Below are 14359 nucleotides of genomic sequence, written 5' to 3' on the forward strand. Positions count from 1 at the left end.
TCATAAACAATGAATTCTGGAACACTGAAAAGAAATTAAAATATATATATATAAATTTGAAATAATACGTTTCTAGAATCCATAAAGTAACTTGGCTCTCTAGGGCCCAGAGTGTATTGATATGACTTGTTGACTGAGTTCACCGTTTGTGTCACAGATGAGTAAACTGAGAGATGCAGTATGACAAGGACATGTCAAGACCACACAGAGACTAGGTGGTGGGCTGGGGTGAGAACCCAGGTCTTCTGCACCCCACCTCAGAGCTCTTTCAACTATATTCTCTATCTCTCCTAATTCATCTGAGTAAAAAGGTGTCTTTATTGTTATTTGTTTTTTTTTTTAAGATTTTATTTATTTATTTGAGAGACAGAGCATGAGAGAGAGAGAGTGCACAAGCAGGGGGGAGGGTTCGAGGGAGAATCAGACGCCCTGCGGAGCAGGGAGCCCAACATGGGACTGGATCCCAGGACCCGGGACCATGACCTGAGCCGAGGGCAGACATTTAACCAACTGAGCCATCCAGGTACCCCTGTTATTTGTCTTTTATTTATTTATTTTTTAAAAGGTTTTATTTATTTGACAGACAGCAATCGCAAGTAGACAGGCAGGCGGTGTGGGGGGTGGAGCAGGCTCCCTACTGAGCAGAAAGCCTGATGTGGGGCTCGATCCCAGGACCTGAGATCATGACCTGAGCCGAAGGCAGAGGCCCAAACCACTGCACCACCCAGGCACCCATGTTATTTGTCCTTTAATAAGATACCCCAACGCCATAGTTTGATGTATATTTAAGGCTTTCTTGTAGTCCCACTAGGAGCAGAACACAGGCTGCTTCCTGGAGCAAACAGTACAACCTGGAAATCTCCATCCGTGTCTTCCCATCTCGGCGAGAGAATTCTGCCCCGGTGATGGGTAATTGAAAGCGATTTGGTCAGCCAGGCCTCTATGCTGATGATGGTTTTATGTTTGTTCATCTGTCAAAAAAGTAAAAAGCAAAGCTGGTGATTCGTGTTAACTAAGCACCTTCATTATAAGAACTCAAGGGAGAGGGTGGAGAGCGAAACATTTTTTCGTCCAGCTGTCCCGGATCCTGAGGATGATTTGTGTAGTTAAGGAGAAATTCTAATAATGTTGAGCGTATGGAAAAGTTTAAGGCAGAGATGATGGGTCATTTTCCAAGTGTTCGGGTTGAATATGAAGAACTCGCGCAGCTTCCTTCCCAATGCCTGCTTCTCCTGGCTGGGCGGACCTCATATTGTGCCTCCGAGGGGCAGCAGTGACCTCTTGTGAATTCCCAGCTTACAGATGGCACTTTCCCTGCGGGCCATGGCTCAGAGCGACCCAGAGTTTCCCATGCTTCACCCAGGAAGGCCAGAAAAGCCTCGCTCTAGAGCATGTTGGATGTGCCACACAGAACTGCTTTCTTCAGCCTCTTGCTCCTCCTGACCCCTGGTTCTGTCTGGCAGGTGCCCAACACCCAGCTGCTGGCAGCATTTTACGTGGCCCTTTCCGGGGTTGTTCTTACCTACAGGGAAACTGGCTAATGGTCTCTTTTAGTCTCTCCTGTCCCCAGGCATTCTTCCTCCTCCTGCAAGAAGACTTGAAACCCATTCCTAGGAAATAGAACCTCTCCTTCCCTAGCTGGAATGGAGGGTAGGGATCCCAATACTTCTGAAGAGGGAGCTAAGGGTCTGATTCTCATGGTGGGTAAGTGGCCGGCATTGCCTCTTCCTTGAGAGCAGAGACAGCGTGAGGGCCCTGAGAGACTGAAGTTGCAGGACAGGGTCACTGAGCAGTGAGGAGAGAAAGTAACAAAAGAATAAGACCATCCTGCCTATTTTGCCCAAGGAAAAAGCAGGGAAAGAAAAAGCCCAATCCTGTGGGGCATTTTGAAGTGAGGCTGTTTTCTGCCCTTTGGAACAGGGATAGCCCTGGGTCTGACCCTTTTTAAAAAATTTAATTAAAAATTTTTTATTATATTATCATAATTATGTTAGTCACCATGCAGTACATCATTAGTTTTTTTTTTTTAAAGATTTTATTTATTTTTCAGAGTGAGCACAGGCAGACAGAGTGGCAGGCAGAGGCAGATGGAGAAGCAGGCTCCCGCTGAGCAAGGAGCCCGATGTGGGACTCGATCCCAGGACACTGGGATCATGACCTGAGCCGAAGGCAGCTGCTTAACCAACTGAGCCACCCAGGCGTCCCCATCATTAGTTTTTGATGCAGTTTTCCATGATTCGTTGTTTGTGTATAACAGCCTCAAGAGTCGTCAAACAAAAATGAAGAGGATTTTTTTCCCAGAGAATAAGCCGTGCCTGCCCTAGAAATCATCTTGGCTAATCCTGTGTGATGTCGCATTTATTTATAAGTGCAGGAAACTATAGAGGAAGAGGGTGAGAGGAGTGTGAACTTACTGGCTTCCAGCATGGTGCTCCCCATGTGGTCTTGAGTTTTGTCTGGTCCAGTATGGCTAATGATACAACATGGAGTGATATACTGTAACCAAACTTAAAGGAAAATGTTATCCTTTGAGACCAAAATGTGCACCATTATGGCTGCTGCTGATCACAGCTATGGTTGGTGAGGCATCCCCCCCCTCTTCCCACCAATTTTCTGGACTGATCAGAAACATCTCCTATGTATGGCCATGTCTCTCAGGGACTTGGAGTCAAGGGCAAAGCTAAATATGTCTCCCTTTGTGGGATTCAGATTTTGTTTTTGAGGAGACTGTACCTGAAGAGTTAAAGGCAAGTTTGACAAAATAAATAGGGATCAAAATGTTTGCCAGCGAGTCTTTTTAAAAAAGAATTGTGCTTTCTCTTGGAGCCTTGGTTGACATTTATGTGTGAGGGGGTGGAAATGTCCCCAGGAAATCTCCAAAACCTCAGAGGAAGCTGCTGACCGGCTTCCGGTGAACTTTTGCTTGTGCTCTGAAGGCAGAGAGTAGCAGATGGACTTGGACAAACTTCGGCAGATGAGTATAATCTTCAAAAGGTAGGTTTCTTACTTTTAGTTGTGTAGCTTTTTTTTCCTTCACTGGCAGCATTCCAAGCTCATGCTGCAGTGTTTCTGGGCACCACTGTGGAGTCCTGGTTTAATGGCAGTTTTTAAGAAATTATAAAGAGCACCTGACTAGAGTCAGGAGCTCTGTGTGTCTAGGCAAGTCAGCTAACCTTTATTCTAGGACCTTCTCATTTGTAAGGAAAGATAACAAAAAAGTCCCATCTACCTGTCCGAGCTGTCATGAAAACTGAATGGGGCACTGAAGATGTCAAACAATGAGAGCAGACTGGGGGCTGTGAGAGCTCAGCTCTGGGACTCAGCAGGGCTGTTCCATAGAAGCACAGGTCAGAGATGGCGGCAGTAGGGCGAGGCTGGACCTGAGGGAGCAAGGTGAGTGGAGGAATAATTGCGTTATCTCCAGGGAGCAAAGATATTTTCTGTCACCCCACAGACATAGGATGTCTTTACTTGGGAGATCCACTCCTTTCTACTCTAGGTTTAGAGGCTTCTGCTCCAGTAGGAACAAAGAACAGGGCAGAGACTGACGCAGTATATGAATCTCCTCAGGGTTCACTGAGCATGTGACCAGAGGCAAAACCTCCCCCACCCCCGAAATGGGCACTGAGCCAGAGGTCAGGTGGCTCACACATCACTGCTGTCCTTGCTGCCCAGTTCATCCTATGCTGCTAGGACTGAGATGCTGGAATGTCCATAGTGGGATGACAGGGGTAGGCTCCAGGAAGCATACGTGGCAATAGTCCAGAAAGATGGGGTAACTCACAGGGGGATTGTCTTTTCATTGGCAATTAACCTGAAATGAAATCATGAAAGCTGCTGGATCCTGTGTAGTCTAGGCACCAAAACTTGTGGAGCACCAGTCTTTAGCATTAAACTAGCTCAGCTATGATTCAGGAGCATAACCACCAACCTCTTGTGGACCACATGAGCAGAGGCTGCGGATTCCCTGAAACCTAATTCTGGGCTGACTTCAGGGCCATTTGTATTTTTGGGATCCTGGAAATTACCAGGCTGGGTAGCTGGCTAACGGAGGTGTTCAACATCAACTCTTTTTTTTCCCTCCCCCTGTCACCTCCTTCAGAAGAATCCGACTCTGGTCGGGTTAGCTCCCCAACAGAGGTCAGAGCTGGCGCTCTCCAAGGTGCTGATAGCTCAGGCCAACTCCCCCAGAGGACACATTACGCTACAAATGTGCCTTGAAGCTCACCTAGGTCATCTGGAGTACCTTTCTTCCCTTCCATTCTTGTCCCATTCCTGGTAGGTTTGAGGGATAGAGAATTCTATTTATGCTCTCCAGACTAATGTGGGAAGATTGACCAAAGGATCTCAGCAAACCTGAGAATGTAAAAATGATACAACCCCAAGTTGCCTGGAGGAGGTTGACTCATAATACCTTACTACTTGCAAGTAGCCACCCTCGAGTTAGATATGTTCACACCAGTATATTCTCATCACCTCTGAGAAGTAGGGAAATGTTCCTTGTAGAAAGTGTCTCAACACAAGGGCAGGGCAACTTGGGGGCATCCTGTTGATAGACTATAGGTGGGACCAGTGAAACCAACTAGAGGGTATTTGATCGTTCAAGCCAGAGATGAGTACTGAATTAGGGCAGTGACTTTATCATGGGGAGAACACTAAGAGGCAACACCAGCAGGATTTAGTGAGTATTGGATGTGAAAGCTGGGGTGGATAGAGAAGTCACTCTTGATTCTTAAGATAATAACTTGGGAAACTGAGCAGATGATAATGCCATTCACCAGGAGGGTTATCAGGGTTTTTGGACAGGTTTTGGACAGGAGGGATGATGTACATGTTGAGTCGCAGGTGCCAGTGATAATTCCAGAAGGGTTGTCCAATGGCAGTTGGACACACGGCTCTGGAGCTCAACAGAGAGGTCAGGGCTGATGATAGAGGTTTGGGAATTGTCCACAAAAGGAATGTGGCTAAAGAGATGAAAGAAGATTAGACCAACCAGGCAAAATGTGTCAAATAAGAGGAGAGGAGGGCAGAGAGCAAGTCTTGGTGGAAGGTATACATTTTCTGGGTACGCTGAGAAAGAGGTGCTGTTAAATGTGTCTGTCACAGGATTCTCATCGTCTGCTCACAGTCCACTTCAAACCAACCTGATGTCATTCCAATCATTTCTTTATTCTCCTTTGACATATATTTACATATATTATATAGGTATAGACTTAGGTTTAGATACACAGATTTATTTTAAAGAATTGGCTCATGGGAGGATTCAGGTGGGCAAGTCCAAAATCTGTAGGTTTGGCCAACAGGCTGGAAACAGAAGGAAGAGTTGATGTTTCAGTCTTGAATCCAAAGGCAGACTGGAAGCAAAATTCCTTCCTTCTTGGGGGACATCAAACTTTTCTTAAGGCCTTCCATTGATTGAACAAGGCTCACCCACATTCTGGAGAGTAATTTGCTTTACTCCAAATCCACTGATTTAAATGTTAGTGCCATCTAAAAAGTGCCTTCACAGAAATACCTAGACTAGCATTTGACTACATATCTGGGTACTGTGATCTGGTCAAATTGATACCTAAAAATAAACATTACAAGGGGGGTGCCTGGGTGGCTCAGTGGGTTAAAGCCTCTGCTTTCGGCTCAGGTCATGATCTCAGAGTTCTGGGATCAAGCCCCGCATCGGGCTTTCTGCTCGGCGGGGAGCGTGCCTCCTCCTCTCTCTCTACCTGCCTCTCTGCCTACTTGTGATCTCTGTCTGTCAAATAAATAAATAAAATCTTAAAAAAGAAAACAACATTACAAGGTGGGACACCCACTGGAAGCCTCACACCCAGGTTCAAATGAGAGCAATACATAACAAAGAACAATCTGCCCCTTCACAGCTGCTATAAGGACCCACATGCCCACTCCTTCTCACCACGCTCACCACACGTATGCACTCCAGGGAGGGAGGAATAGGAGGTGTGGGGCCAAATACCTATTCAATCATATTTACTCATTCCAACCTGATCTTTCCCAATTCTCCAACCTAACTTTCACTTCAGGCCTCCTTTCCTCCAACTGCCTAGTTTGGACACTCGTCTTTGTTCTCTACCTGGAGAGTCTCCTTCACATTCGATTCGACTATTTGTAGTTTTGCACCTCTGAGTGGGTAACAGATGCTTCAGCTTCCACTCCGTCCCATCCTCACAGGTATAGGAAGGTGATAAGATGAAAACAATTTTGTTTTCATTTCTATTTCAAAGCTAGGAAAAGTGAAATGAAGAGGAATTAAATTCCTGTCCCAGAAGTCTTTCAGAGAGTCTAGTGCTGCCAACAATGGGGTTTTCTGCATAGCTACACCATTCCCCATCTGTGTCAAAATCCTTGGTGCATTTTTCAAGCTTAGTGTCTAAGACATCTCCAGCCTAATAAGAATAAGGTGCCCTGAGCTGGTTCCCAGCCAGGGAGGGAGGGTGCAGATAGGCATTCCTTTGAAGCCGGTTTCAGATTCTGGAATGCTTTCCTGGAAACCACACAATCTTAGGAAAGATTCATCACCTCCTGATGCTGCCTTAGGACTAGGTCAGGACAGGGGCCCTGGACCCCTGAATAAGACAGTGTCTGCCCTGATTAGCAGCTTCCTGTGTGGTGGCCGCAAGATTTACTCAGGGCTAGCTTGGGCAGATCTGGCTGAGATTCAGAATCAACTCCGCACCTCATCTCTCTCTCCATCCCCCTCTCTCTTTATCCCCATATGTACTCCCCTACAAAGCATGAAGGTGGGGATTTAGTTCTCACATATCAGGACAGAAGGCCCGGGGCCAGAGGCAGAAGCAGATCTGAATGAGACCCGAATATAGTCTCCTGTCTAGGAGCTAGGGATAGGGTTTGGCTTCACCATTGCCTAATAACACTGAGATGTCTTAGGAAGGCAGCTATGGAGGCAGTCATGTGAGCACTGCACAAGGAGTCAGGAGCCTTGAGACCAGGTCTTGATTCTTCTGTCCCCTTCCTGGGGACTTCAGGCAAGTCACAAAATCAGAGAATGGTGGTGCCAGATGGGTCCTCAACGATCATCTTTCCATTTCTCTCACTTGAGAGATGGGGAGGCTCTAAGAAGTCACAGCATAGGCTTAAAGTCCCAGACAGAGGTGGTGTCAGAACCAGAATTAGAAATAAAGTATCTCAACAAATACACTTCCCATCATTGCCTCCATCCCTACTTAATTTCTCTGGACCTCAGTTTTCATCACCTGTCAAATGGAGGCCAGTAACGTTTGCCTCTCAAGACTATTGTGAAGACCCAGTGCAATCATGGATAGAAAAAGGTACAAAAATGGTGAAAATGTTGAGTCCTAGGATCTGGGTATAGGTTGCCTTCCCCAGTGACATGACCCAGCCAGGATGTAGGCATGAGTTCTAGCATGACGGAGGCCAAGGACGATGTCCAGCTGGTGCTCATGAGTTTGTCCATAACTGGTGTTCATATACTGACATGCTTCCTGCCCCAGTCTCCCTGAGTGCCTTTCTGCCACCTTGGCCTTCCCCCAGAAATTAAAGGATAATCATTTGACACAGCAGGAGATCTCTAAGGACTGTGCTCCGGCCCTACTGCCAGTCAGCATCAATTCCAGTTGGTCAGTGTGTACATTACACCATACATTTTGGCTATCCATTGATAGGCAACAAATCACACCAAAACTTAGTGGCTTAAAACAACAGTTTATTGGGGCACCTGGGTGGCTCAGTGGGTTAAACCCTCTGTCTTTGGCTCGGGTCATGATCCCAGGGTCTTGGGATCGAGCCCCACATCGTGCTCTCTGCTCTGCCGGGAGCCTGCTTCCTCCTCTCTCTCTCTCTGCCTGCCTCTCTGCCTACTGTGATCTCAGTCAAATAAATAAATAAATAAAATCTTTTTAAAAAAATCACTGTTTAAAAAACAACAACAACAACAAGAGTTTATTATTATCTTTCAAAGTTCTGTGGGTTTACCAGGCTCAGCTGGATGGTTCCTCACCGGGGTCTCTCCTGTGACTGCGGTCAGATGGTGGCTGGGCCTGCCATTGTCTGAAGTCTCAGCTGGACTAGAATCTAACATGGCTTGATTCTGTGGCTGGCAGTTGATATGTCCATCAGCTGGGAGCTTGGTGGGACTGTCCACCCAACTGGAACACTCTCTGAGTGGCTTGGGCTTCTCACTGCAGGGTGGCTGATTTTTCCAGAGGTAGGATCCCAAGAGCCAGGAAGCTGACCTGGTCTGGTGCCATCACCACCACAGTCTATTTGTCAAATCTTCCAAGGGCCCTTTCAGATTCAAGGGGGCGAGAGAGTGCCAAGATCACATTACAGAAAAGCAAGTGAATAGGAGATCCTATTAAATTCATTCTTGGAAAATACAATCTGTGTTAATCACTGTGGGAAAATCTCACCAGTCTGGCACTCTGTCTGATGTCCCCCTGCCCTCTTGCTACAGCCTTTTCTCCTTTCCAGGCAGGCCTCCGTCGGCTGAAGGGGAAAATCTCCCCCCTTTCCAGACCTCACTCTATACTGTTCTCACATTTCCATCAGAGAATGAAACTGACCTTGCTTCTTCAAACTATTACACCAAGGTTCTCCATAGCTGCTTTTGACCAGATTTGCATCCACAACAACATGTGGCAGCCTCAGGAACATGAAGGAGACCAGTATGAGATCTCATCCTTTGGGTGTCTATTGGCAAGGAGGAGGCATGGCATGGCAGGAAGCATTCCTATCAGAGGTCTTTGGGTAAACTCTGGCCCCTGCCCAAGGCATGAGTTGTGAGATGATGTTAGAATATGGTGGTGTCATGAGTGAGCTATCTGAAAAGGCTTTGCCTTTCCCAACCAAGTCAATCTCCATGTCCATGACATCAAATCCTCACCTCTGGCATACAGGTTTGTGTCCTCCTGGGCTGAATTCTGTGTGGTATTTGGATAGTTCCTCCTGTTGCTCATAAAGTCTGTACCCTCACCTTCTTGGGCCAGGGAGGTTTTGGAGTAATCATCAACCATCACGTCTTTCTAGAATGTTCCATTCACCTGGTTTCCTTCCCCCCAGCATGAAGTGTGGGTGCATCTGGATCTCTACCATGTACTTCCTCACACTTCTCCCTGTCAAATCTCTGCCAAGCTATCTTGGGGAAAGGAATTTGTATGGGCTTTGTCCACTGAGGAAAAATCAAGTGGCTCTTGCTCTTTCTTTCATCCAACCAACCCCCAATGTGCTTTTTAACCGAGGGAAAATCTGTTATTCATAAAGAAAAACAAAAGAAGATAAATTATAAGACCTTGTAAAATATATTAACATGAATCCACACTTTCTTCTAGATAATTGAATTTAGAGTGACATGGGCCAGACTCTGCAGCTCATGAAGGAATGCCAGCCTCCTTCAGTTGTTTTTCATTCTTTTAGTGTGATCCCACAATGGCCTGGCTACGTCCAAGGGCCTCCACTGTCTCTAGGCCAGCACATGTTGTAACCTTGTCCACAACTTCGTGACTAACTGTGAATTAGGAGCTTCACTGAAATATGTCTCTCTCAGCATGGTAAATGACAAGTGACCTTCTAACCAAATGTGACCTCATTAGACGACAGGAAAGACTTAAATGTCAGGATACAGGGTAGTAAGGTTTTGGTATTTCTGAAGGTCAAAGGCAGGGTGATGTCATACAACAGAGTATTCTACTTAACGTCAGATCAGTTCCTGCAAACGACCGCTGTGGCTGCTCTCTGGTGCTCTAAGAAATGGGTTTTCCATTGATTCCTCTTGTGTTGCAACGTTGTGGACTGTCCACAGTTTCCTTGAAGCCACTGCCATATTTTAATTATAATTGGAAGACTGTTTGGGAAAAAGGTGGAAAATGTCCAGAAATAATTTGTTTCTGCCAACTATCTTAATCTTCCACTTTAACCCATTATTCACTGGTTAATTGGTGTTTTGCCAAAGGAGAGGTCTCTGGAGAAACGCTGCTTTGCTCCTCTGAGAATCCCTCTGATTTGGCTCTGCTGGACTTCCTGCGTTTGCAGACCTTGTGTTGATCTCTTCGCGTGATAGAAGAAGTCGGATTTTAAAAGCCATGCTCAGTGCTGTTCACAGGCTTGGGGCTACTCAGTGGAATGAGGAAGGGGCTTTGGGTCTGTACCACTGGTATTCTGACCCCAAGATCTGGACGCTGTTGGAACAGGGGAGAGTTGGTAGGGCTTCAGGGATGCTAAGACTACTGGGTCGGTCCATCCCAGGTCCAAGAAGTTTGTCCTGCCTCTGAATCCCCAGCAGCTTGGGGATTCAGAGGCAGGTCCACCGTGTAGGGTTGTGCAGGATGTGCACAATTGAAGGGATGAGAAGTGGATGTGTTTTAGGCAGTGTCATTCTACAAGCCCTGGTGCTGGCCTACATCCCCCTGCAGCAGGGATTGGCAAACAACAGCCCATGAGCTGAATCAGGTCCACTGCTCATTTTTATAAATAACAATATTTTTATTGTTATTTGGACATTGCCACATCCATTTGTTTATGAATTGTTTATGGCTGATTTCATGAGACAAACATCAGAGTTCAGTAGTCATACAGATACCTTCTGGCCTGCAGAGCCTAAAATAGTTACCTGGCCCTCGAGAGAACATGGATCTAGAGGGAGAGGCACATTTTTTGAATCGGCAAAGGTTCTGTCTGCCTGCCAAGCCAGGGTTGCCTCTGCAAGGTAGAGGCTGTCTTTTCCTAATTTGCACAAAGATGCCTAGTGGGCAAGCAAAGCCCTCCAGAGGAGATCCCAGCCATGCCTCTGAGGGTGGTAGTCGGCAGGAGTCAGCTGGAAGCCTCCGCTCAGGCCCCCTGGGACTTTGGTGGACCCCCGAGTGGGGGTCCAGGCCGTAGAAGAACCACAGACTTGCTGCGCAGAGAGGCTGTTCAGGGAGCGAGGGGCTGGGTCAGGGTAGCTCCCAGAGGTCAAACAAATGCTTCCCTTGTTCCTTTTCCAAATCACCGTAAAAGAGCAGGTTTGTTTTTGGATCTTTGTGGCTGGCTACTCCATAAAGAAATGCAAACTCTCTCCTGGGTTATCATCGACCCCTTGTTTACACAGCAGGGCTGACTGACATGGTTTATTTTTCTGCAGTTTTTCTTCCAGTCCACAGTGAAACATGAACTAGAGCATTCGTGGAGTCCCTTCACCTTTTGCAGCCCAGAACCTGCAAGGGAGGTGACTGCGTTCACTCGCGCGACTAGTAGAGGCCCCATGGAGATCTGGCTGCACCCATGTGAAAGGTTGGGTCAGCTCTACTTGAAAACCTGCAGAAGCCCTGTCCTCCCCAGGGGATCGATGGACAAAGCAGGACCAAGGACTGGTAGAACATAAGACTGGAAGGGAACTCAGGGCTGTTTTGTCTTTTGACAACTCCGGGGCCCCTTCACTGAGAATCAGCCCCGTGAGATGTAGTGACTGTCCCAGCGTCTTCCCAAACCCGAATCAGCCTCCGGGAGTCAGCACTTGGAGCCCAGGCGGGACACCCCCCTGGCAGGAAAGAGTGCCCTTGGTGATCCAGACTGCAGGGACCAGGCCATGGTAGGAATAATCCTGGAAACATTTCAGCATATCCAACGCATGATTATTTCCAAAGCTCTTCTCACCTGTGATCTTACTTTGCCCCACTCTCCCCTGAGGCTGACACTCTGCCCCACATTCCTTGGTCCTTATATATTGTTTAGAGATAATCTCAAAAAAAATCTGGCTGAATTAATAAATCTAATGGCTTGCACATATTCCGTGTGCCCCCTTTTCACTTTATTTATTTATTTTTTTAGAGATTTAATTTATTTATTTGACAAAGAGGTAGAGAGCACAAGTAGGCAGAGTGGCAGGCAGGGGGAGAGGGAGAAGCAGGCTCTCCACTGAGCAGGGAGTCCGATGCGGGACTTGATCCCAGGACTCTGAGATCGTGACTTGAGCTGAAAGCAGCCACTTAATGGACTGAGCCAACCAGGCGCCCTCCCCCATTTAAAAAACAAAACAAAAAACAAACAAACAAAAAAAAAAAAACAAGCAAAACCTCTGGCCTTGTTAACTGTGCAAAAATTTATTTTTTAAAAGTTGACTCTACAAAATCAGAGTGGGGGCCTGGCTAGAGGAAAGCTCATGAGGACAGACCTGGGGGTCTGCGGTGGGCAGAGCTTGGATCAGGGACCAAGAGGCTGCCCGAAGAAGATAATGCGGGAGGCTGCACTGTGTGGGACACAGGGTCCGGAGATGGTCGTTGGCCCTCCCAGAAAGAGAAGGACGACAAATGGGCAGCCTTCCGAGCCCCCCTAGCATTCCTGGGCCACTTCTAGGGGCTGCAGTCACTGCCGCTGGACCCCAAGGAGACATGTTCCTCACTTTTCCTTCCTCCTGGCCTCCTGCCAGCAGCTGTTGCCCACCCACTCCTGGAGCTCGGGGGAGCCCTAGAATACCCAGAACATGTGCGATCCCGAGATGTGTTGGGAGCCTGCTTCCTTCAGGACTTCCTGCTGTGCTGACCCTGGGGCCTGCCCAGGTGCCCACGTCCTCACACACACATGCGTGGTGTTTCTCATGGACCCTCTGCATTGGCTGCAGAATCGTTTGTGGGAGCGTGGGAGGGCAATCTATTTCCTCATAGGTGAGACTCATCCAATAGCCTTGTTCAGCAAGTGAATTAACTCCCTCAGGGTAAGTTGGGGAATAGCAATGCCCCTAAGACATGCTATGCTGGGTATGCCTGTGTGGGGGTGTGCCTGCGTGCGTGAGACCTCCCCAGAACTCTGTTAGCCCCCCTCTGCCCTCACTGGGGCGCTGGCATGTAGCAAGCAGCATGAGACAATTTTAGACTGAAATGAAGCAGGCTTTGGGTCTGGAAGAGAATGGGAGCATTGGGACCTTTTCCCAAAGCCATGTCCAGTTCCCTGTGCCCCTGCTTTGGGAAAGGCTCTCATTTATTTGGGAGGTTTGACTGGACTTCTGCCCTGTCTAGTGACGGGGAAGAGTTTGATGCTCTGCCTAGGTCTGCCTCTGCTCAGCAGTCTGTGACTCAGGGTAACATAGAAAAGGACAACCAGGTTCTCGATAAAATCATCGATCAGAGAAGCAAGCCTGTTCCAAGCAGCTCCGGTCTGTACCTCCAGTCAGAAGCAATTCTGGAAGGAATCTTGGTCTTTGCAAGTTCCCTGAGCAATCCTTCCCTGCATGGCTCTCCCTCTCCCTAAGAGTTGTGTGAACCTTCTGCCTTTGGTGGAAGGACCAGAGCTACAGTTTTTGGAATCCAGGAATCAGGACTGTAGTTCTGTTGTTTATTATAAGGAAAAAAAAAAACAGTTCTTGGATCATATTAGCTGAAAAAGGAGCCTCTCAGGATTCATTTCCTCTGAGCCTGGAGCCAAGAGTTCTGAGGGGGATACCTGGGGCTGGGAGTGCCAGGTGTGAGTCTTTGGACCTTGTGGCATGGGTCAAATGCTTCCAAGGGCACAGACATGTTTCTCAGGAACCAGAGTTCTGTACCATGGAGACTGGCTTAGCTTTGGAAAGCAGAGATGTTCAAAGATACCCACATCCTTTCCTGAATTAGTTTAATGAATTGATCTTGTCCATTCCTCCCTCTGCAAGTATGTTGCTGACTGTTGGCTGGGTTCTCACACTCCCATTCCTCAGGCACTGCCTCTCATCCTCTTTCCATGCTCAGTTCTCTCCTTCTTCAGGAAGTCTTCCCCATCCATCCCAAGTCCTGGTCCTCACCCTCTGAGAGTCCGGAGCATCCTGGGTAATTGCCGGCGTGGGAAGTACCCCAGCCTTGCTTCTAGACTTGTCCTACAGAAAGGCTTCTCTATCCTAAGGAACTGTAATCTGGAAGCTTGGCCAGTTTAGACTTGGACCCTGGAGTTTAACCAAGCAGGGGGAGCTGATGGAAGTGAGGCCATGTATAGATCAGAACACCTTAGCAAGAGTGCGACACAGACTTTGCCCCTTGAGTACCTAAGTGTGGTGTGGTCCAGGCCCCAGATGCATAAGGGATGGGTCTCTGCTCTTCCCAACTTCCCAGGGCCTTCTATCCTGTTGTGGGTTAATGAAAATTTTTAAGTCTTAGGGCAACATCTTTGTTACAATCATAAGTATTTTCAAGAGATTACTTATGCCAACAACTGTCATCTTTCCCCTTAAATGACCAGAACCTGTGACCACAGTCACTTTTACCTCTGTTTCCCCCTTTAGTCTCCAGAATTTGGGGGGATGGCATGAGTTTCTTGACACTCAGAGGGTCTTTGAGCACCAGTTACAGAACAAGGAGGTGAGGGACTCATAAGGAGTTCTGGGGAATGGGGTGTTTGCCTCTCCAAAGACCATGTGAGTAGTTTTCAA

Source organism: Lutra lutra, chromosome 9 (assembly GCF_902655055.1).
Source record: "Lutra lutra chromosome 9, mLutLut1.2, whole genome shotgun sequence".
Lineage (NCBI taxonomy): Eukaryota > Metazoa > Chordata > Mammalia > Carnivora > Mustelidae > Lutra > Lutra lutra.